The sequence below is a fragment of the Myodes glareolus genome, chromosome 20 (assembly GCF_982192425.1).
Source record: "Myodes glareolus chromosome 20, mMyoGla1.1, whole genome shotgun sequence".
Taxonomy (NCBI): Eukaryota; Metazoa; Chordata; class Mammalia; order Rodentia; family Cricetidae; genus Myodes; species Myodes glareolus.
In genome coordinates this window covers 132,642-141,089 of record NC_142045.1, presented here as the reverse complement: position 1 = coordinate 141,089, position 8,448 = coordinate 132,642, and positions in this window count along the sequence as shown.

Below are 8,448 nucleotides of genomic sequence, written 5' to 3'. Positions count from 1 at the left end.
ACAAAATGGAGTACAGACCTAAACAGAGAACTCTCAACAAAGGAATCTTAAATAGCCATTAAAGAATAGACACTAATAATATTATATTTAATATTTAATAATTAAATAGACACTAAAGAAAATGTTCAACATCTTTAGTCATCAGAGAAATGTACATCAAAACAAGTTTCTAGGATCAAGAAGACAGTTCATAATGTCTCCTCCTACTTCCTTCTTTCCTTCCTTTCCTCCTTCCTTCCTTCCTTATTGATTTTTATTTTTTCTTTTAAATATATATATATGTATGTAGAAGGCCGCAGCCACATTCTCCATTATCAAGATGGCGCTGACATCTGGCTTCACCACCAGGTGAACGCACATGTGCTCGGTAATTTCCCACTGAGTCCCCGCCTACTCCCGAGGCATCACCTGGGACTGGGAGCAGCGGACCTATCCAAGAGTGACACGTCCAAAGCAGGGTCTGTTTCCTATATAAGGGATGGGTTCCATCTTATCTGGGTCTCCGCCATGTTGGCTGATGCCCGCTCTCCCAAGGGGCATTAAAGCTTTACTGCAGAAGTATCCTATGTGTACCGCGTGGTTCTTGCTGGCGAGACGGTAGCGCAGGACATATGTATATATATATATATATATATATATTTGGGATGCGGGCCCCTCTATAAAGCCTAGGAATTCATAGAGGTCAACCTGCCTCTGTCTCTTGGATGATAGAATAAAAGATGTGCATCACCACAACCCGGCTCCGTGTTTAGTATCTCGTTCTATTAATTTCTTGTATATTTAGTTTAATTTCAAATTTTGTTCATCTCTCTTGGTCTGCACCAAGTGTTTCCCTGTGGGGGGTAGGGCTGGGAAGGTGTCCTATTTCAGAACATTTTATTTTACTTTGATTTGAGACATTTTTTTCAGTTGTGTAGAACTTAGTTTAATTTCAATTTTTAAAAGAATTTTTAATGATTTATTTAACTCTATTTTAGGTGCAGTGGCATAAATGTGTCAGATCATGCAGAAACTGGATTTACAATCACTTACGAGCTGCTGCCATGTGGGCCCTGGGAACTGAACCCACTTCTTCAGAAAGAGCTACCCCACCCACCAAGCCATCTCCCCAGACCTTTAATTTCACAAATGTATTTCAGTGTCTCTGGCTGTGCCTCTGTGTGTGTGTGTGTGTGTGTGTGTGTGTGTGTGTGTGTGGTGGGGGGATCACAATTCAAAACTTTTTAGTGAAGGCCCTTTGCAGACAAGACAGGAAGATGGAAGACACCATGAGCCATATTTTCAAGGTCCATTTTGTTTTCTGTCTCCTAGCCTCTAGAAGACCATGATTTGAATTCAGGGTCTCCAGATTCTCCAAGTTGTGACAATACACTATACGTGCAAAGAAAGATATCATAAACCTTTAGCTTCTTGTCTAGGGTGAGAGGGTTCAAAGAAAAGAAAAGAAAAAATGTGGAAGACAGACTGAGGGGAAAAAAATCAAGAAAAACAGAGAAGTTCCTATGAGGAATGGAACAAAGTAGAGATCTAGAATGAGAGGGAGGGAGGGACGGAGGGATGGAGGGAGGGAGGGAGGGAGGGAGAGAGAGAGAGAGAGGGAGGGAGGGAGGGAGGGAGGGAGGGAGGGAGGGAGAGAGAGAGAGAGAGAGGGAGAGAGAGAGAGAATTCCCTCAAACAAATGAAAACATACCCTTACAGAACACCTGGCACACAGTGAACTCAGTCCTTTGAGGAAATGTATAGGTCTCATTGCCCACCATTGGAAAAAAAATCTAGCTAGGTAATGGTAGCAGCACATTTCTTTATTCCCAGTTCTCAGTCCTCAGAGATCAGGGAGGTAGAGGCAGGCAAATCGCTGTGAGTTTGAGGCTACCTTGTTGTGCAGTATGAGTTTCAGGACAGACAAAGTGACACAGAGAAACCCTGTCTTTAAAAAAAGTGTGTTTAGTACAGGCCTTTAATTCTGGCACTAGGAGGCAGAGGCAGAGGCAGAGGCAGAGGCAGCTGATCTCTGTGAGTCTGAGGCCAGTCTTGTCAATAAAGTGAGTTCCAGGGCAAACAAGGATACACAGGGAACCCCTATGTAGAAAAACCACAGATAAAAAACAAATAAAAAGACAATAATAATAACAACAGCTACAGAAATATCTGAGAGCTCAATTAATTGATTTCACCCACAATTAAAAAATAATAAAATAAAAATTTTAAAAAAGTCAAATGCACTTGAACGCATTGGCACAGGAAACCACTTCCTAAATATAACCCCAGTAACACAGACACTGAGAGAAATTAAATTACTAAATGAGACCTCCTGGCACTGAAAAGCTTCTGTAAAGCAAAGGACATGGTCAACAAGACAAAACGATGGCCTACAGAATGGGAAAAGATCTTCACTAACCCCACATCAGACAGAGGTCTGATATCCAAAATACAGAAAGAACTCAAGAAATTGGTCATCTAAAGAACAAATAATCCAATTTACAAAATGGAGTACTACCTAAACAGAGAACTCTCAACAGAGGAATCTAAAATAGCTGAAAGCCACTTAAATGTTGGGTCGGGGGTAGGGGTGGGTCATGCAAAGATGGGAACACCACCATGTCTAATAAACCAGAAGCAAACTTTATTCCAGAAACCAGATCCTAGGAAAACCAGATGCAAACTTAAACATAAAAATAAATAAATAAATAAACACTGCTGGGCACAAAAGCTTATCAGTTAGCTGAGATCACAGAGTTTGGCCTTCTGACACTGTGGCAAAAGGCTGGTTTCTGAAACCAATTTTTATAGTAGTATAATATATGTGTGTGTGTGTGTGTGTGTGTGTGTGTGTGTGTGTGTGTGTGTAATATATACACATATTAGCTCTGAATAAAGGAATTTTACATTCTTGCCCTGACCTGTGGGTCAGTCAATATTAGACCCTAAGGAGGGGGAGTGAGTTTTAACATCAATAGGTAACTAGACAGTTCTCATGAAATATGTTTCAGAGTAGATTTCTTCACCAAATGCATGACAGTCCTGTGTGAGACCACGCCGTAGCATGGTTTTTATTTCATTTTTTTTATAGGTCTCATTGCCCACCATTGGAAAAAAATCCAGCTGGGTAATGGTGGCAGCGCATTTCTTTATTCTCAGTTCTCAGCCCTCAGAGATCAGGAGAGGCAGAGGCAGGCAGATCACTGTGAGTTTGAGGCTACCTTGTTGTGCAGTGTAAGGTTCAAGACAGACAAAGTGACAGACACAGAAAAACCCTGTCTTGAAAAAGAAGTGTGTTTAGTACAGGCCTTTAATTCCAGCACTAGGTGGCAGAGGTAGAGGCAGAGGCAGGGGCAGCTGGATCTCTGTGAGTCTGAGACCAGCCTTGTCTACAAAGAGAGTTCCAGGGCAAACAAGGACACACAGGGAACCCCTATGTAGAAAAACCAGAAGTAAACTAATAATAATAATAATCTAAGAGCTCAATTAATTGACCTCAACCACAATTCAAAAATTAAAAAATAGGGCTGGAGAAATGGCTCAGTGGTTAAGAGCACTGGCTGCTTTTCCAGAGGACCCAAGTTTAATTCCCAGCACCCACATGACAGCTAACAACTGTCTGTAGCTCCAGTTCCAGGGCACCTGACACCTTCACACCAATGCACATAAAATTAATTTAAATAAACTATTTTTTTAAAAAAAATAAAAAATAAAACAGAGAGTGAGTGAGTCTGATTGATCAGGATCAGTGAAAGGACTGTGTGGGCCAAGGGGCTGCCACAATTATGGCTTGGTAAGAGGGAGGAACTGGGGGGGGGTGGAGGGAGGGAGGGAGGGAGGGGAGAAGCAAGGGCAGTTCCCTGCCACCTAATCTCCTTTCAAAGACTTTTCACCATGGCAACCATCTGCTTGCTTGCTTGGGGTTCTTTTCCTGTTGTTGGGTTTGTACAACCCCACACCCCACTTCTCATACTAAATACGGAGTCTGAGAAAATTAAAACAGCCATGGAAAAATTCCCACTTGGATACCTTTTCCTGCCCCGTAAAGCAAAAACAACAATAAAGACAACCCAAATATGCATATCTATGCAGACCAGTCAAGTTGTAGCCTTACCCTTTACTGGTTCAGCAAGGAGTTTTAGCTGTTAGGAAGGGCTGATGACCTTAAATTTCCTAGTCTGCAAAATCTGGAGTCCCATGCCTACCAGGTACCCTTAGGGGACAGGAGTGGAGGCCAGGGCCCCTGCCACAGGAGATCTCATAGATCAGCTACAGGCTCTTATGGTTCCTGGGCTTGCTTAGAGAAAGACATGAGATGCAGAGAAAATTAAAACAGCCATGGAATAATATGAAAAATTCCCACTTGGACATCATTTTCAGGAATATTGACAAAGTGAATCGTTTGGAACATTTTCACTTCAGACAGAAAAAAATAAAAATGTCATTTTATTGATTTCTTTTAGAGGGTCTGTTTCCCACCAGGATGGTTCACACGTGCTGTGCTGTTGAAGATGATCTCCTGATCCTTGTGTTTCCAGTTCCTGAGTGCTGCTGGCAGGACAGACATGGGCTCACTGTATACTCAAGTTTTTGATGCAGTAATGAGAGCCTAGAGCCCAAAAGACAAGGCTTCAGATACTCCTTCCCCTCTGGCATAAGCCAGATAAATAAATGAATACCCAGTAGCAGAAGCATGGAATGAGCTTCTCCTGAGGACTGGGGTACTGGGGTCACAGCAGACATGGCAGAGAATGCAACTAGGCCAGGGCTCCCTTCTCAACCACCAACCAGGCCCCCAGCACTGCCTTCCTTTGTTCTTTTGTTTCTTCATTTTCTTTCTATCTTCTGTCTTTCTTTTCTTTTTCTTTTTCTTTCTTTCTTTCTTTCTTTCTTTCTTTCTTTCTTTCTTTCCTTTCTCTTTCTTTTTTTTCTTTTTCCTTTTGGTTCAACATATATACATTTTTGTTATTTGGTACAGGGTCTTTTCTACACAACCAGGCTCCAATTCAAGGAGGACCACCTGCCTCTGTCTCTTGGATGACAGAATAAAAGGTGTGCACCACAGCAACCCAGCTTTGTGTTTCATATGTTGTTCTATTAAATTCTTGTACATGTAGTTTAATTTCAATTTTGTTTTGTTTTGTTTTGTTTTGTTTTTCGAGACTGGGTTTCCCTGCATAACAGTGCTAGCTGTTCTTGGCACTATCTCCTTTCTTGTAGATCAGGCTGGCCTTGAACTTCCAGGGATTCACCTGCCTCTGCCTCCTGTGTGCTGGGAATAAAGGCGTGCGACACCACTGCCTGGCCAATTTCAAATTTTATTTAAATCTCTCGGTGTGCCTTGTGTATGTGGGGGATACAAGGAAGGTGTCATATTTCAAAACATTTTCATAACTGCACTTAGCACTGCACTCTTTCACATTTTATTTTACTTTTATTTGAGACAGTGTTTCCAGTTGTGTAGGACTTAATTTAAATACTTTAAAAGTTTATTTATGTGTCTCTGGGTGTGACTGTGCCTGGGTTTGTGTTTGGTTTGTGTGTGTGTGTGTGTGTGTGTGTGTGTGTGTGGTGGCTTTTGACCACACCAGATGAAGGCATTCAAGAGTACTAGCTCCATATCTGCCAGAGGCAAGATCTCAGGGAGTTTTCGGCTAGCCTGGTCTACAAGAAAGGAGCTAGTTCCAAAAACAGTCTCCAAAGCAACAGAGAAACCCTGTCTTGTAAAGCAAAACACAAAACCAAACAAAAAATAAATAAAATGATACAGAGGCAGGAGGATGTCAGTGAGTTCAAGGCCTGCCTCATCTAGCAAGGACTTTCCAGGACTGTTACGTAGATAAACCCTGCCTCACAAAACAAAACACACACACACACACACACACACACACACACACAGGAGAATTAGGAAAGCGTTCTTGAAAGACCACAAACCAACTAGATGGCACTTAATAGCAATCAAAGGTGAAATATAAAATGGAAAGAAATTCTTTGATGAAATCCAACCTGCTTTCTTGGTCAAAGCTGTACAGTCAATGGAACTAGAAGGAGCATGTGTCCATCTCTCAATTAAAAAAAAAAAGGCTAGAATCTCACATGATCGTAAAAGATAAAAATCTTACAGTTGACATCATCCAACCTCAAGTGAGACAAACTTGAAACAATGCAACAGGAGACAGACAGTTGCCCAATGAACTCTGGCTATTCTCCTGGGGAAGTTGTACCCCTGCCTGAGGATTTTAGAATAACTAAAATCCCTCTTATCTTTTTTGGTTTTTCTGTCTCTATTCCATGGAACCCATTTTAAGAATTCTTTGCTAAAGCTTATAGAAGATTCACAAAACATCACAATAGTTCTCCACATTTTTTTCAATGGAGAGTCATACATGATAGCAGAAGGAGGGCAATGACTTTTGGGTGATACCTTGCAACTTGAGTGGCTTCCGCAACTAATAAGACAGTATGCTCAATATGATATAGACCACATGATAACTCTGCTCACCAGAGAGTGTGGTGATCTCAGGAAACCAGATATTAGCCTACCCAGATAATTTAAATGGGAGTCTAAAAGAGAGGCCCATCACTGCAGATTCTAACATGCCAACTACCACTTATCTCAAATAATGCAAACAAAAGTCATGGTGAAAGACAAGACATGATTTTAACCAAGTGGCAATTTAAGGAAGATGAAAATTGAGAATTTCAACCCATCTTTGGGGTATGGACATGAGATTTAGGTGTTTTTTTTTCTTGAAAGGGTAAGAGAGACTCTCTTTCTTAAGGTTTTTATTTTATGTGAATGAATGTTTTTCTGACATATATGTCTGTGCACCATGTGTGTGCTTAGTGCCCACGAAAGCTGGAAGACAGTGTCAGATACCCTGGGGCTGGAGTTATGGAGAGTTGCAAGTTGTCATGTGGGCTCTGGCAAACAAACTAGAACCCACTGTGCCCTTAACCACTAAGCCATTGCTAAGCTTCAAGCATTAGGTTTAATCAGAGGAAGAGTTGAATAGGACACAAGAAGCTTACATAATTAACAGTCTTGATCAGTGTGTGGTCTGACTGAGCATGATCTCAGCTCTCATGCTTAAAGATGGTCCTTGATTAGCCCTGATCTTTCAGGGGAACTACCTAGCTCCCATTAAATGATAGCCCCTGCTTGTGGCTGATCTCATCATGTTATAATCTGCTCATGATGTGCAGCTATTCTTAGGATCCAAATTAACTAAAAGGTATAGGACAATGACTGAAGTCTTTCAGGTGAATTTTCTGGCATCTGAAATGGAACATTCTAAAAGCTTACAGCAAGTTACCATAGTTACTCTTATACCTCAAGTCTTAAAGAGGGTTGATATGTTTTTTATCAGTATTTGCACAGTTACTCTTGCATACAGAATTAAGCAAAGATCTTACTCAAAGAAAACACATTTAGAAATGAAAGCTTAAAAAGCCAGGCTTTTAACTTGTTTTTAGTTTCATTATACACTTAATGAAGAGCTAGTGTTTTTCAGGAAAAGCATTTCCTCTGTACCTCTTATAAATGTCAAGTTGTTTTCTATACATGAGAAAACCAGCAGGAGGGGCTTCTGGTAGATATACAGAGCTCTAGCTGCTTCTAGCAACGATACTAGGATAGACTAACTCCTGTTGGTTTCATGTGTTCTTCATTGAAGCATTTTCTAAATTTATTTCAACCCAAGGGAAGAACAGAATATAGCTTTGGTCCCCTGATGTTTTGTGGCTCTCTAAACTACACTGCAGGGAATTTTGTTTTAGCTATTTTTCCCGCTGCCTTATTAAATATATGATGAAAGAAACTTAGAGAAGGAAGTATTTATTTTGGCTGGCAGTTTGAGAGTATAGTCCTTCATGATGAGTAAATCATGGTACAAGAGCTTGAGACAGCTAGGCATAGTCAGAAAGCAGGAACGGGGTGAATAAATGGCTGTGCTCCATTTATTTCCTCTTTTTCATTCAGATTAAGACCAGGCCTCCATCTCAATGCAGCCCATAGAAGGGTGCCACCTTCAGTTAGGGTGTGTCTTATTACCTCAGCTAGCCTAAACTAGATACTCCTTCACAGACATGTCCAGCAGTTTGTCTCCCAGATCCAGTGAAGTGCATAGTCAATGTTTAGCATCACAGATTTCTTACCAGTGGTGATGGAGGGTTTCTGGAGAGACACTGCTCTAGCAGAGAAATCAACTTTCCAACATTCATCCACCACAGGTGTCTCACAACCACTCTGGCTCGAGGGGATTGGATGACCGCTTCTGGCATCTGTAGATGCCCACATACATGTATATATACATATATATTACACAAAAAACCCGCAAAATATATCTTTAAAAAATTCTAGTATAAATTTCTTACCAGAAACTTTTAGTGGGGGAAAATTCTACGAAAAGAACAGTTTTTCAGGTCTTAGTACAAGCACCCGAAATTGGAGAAAACATGAAACAACAA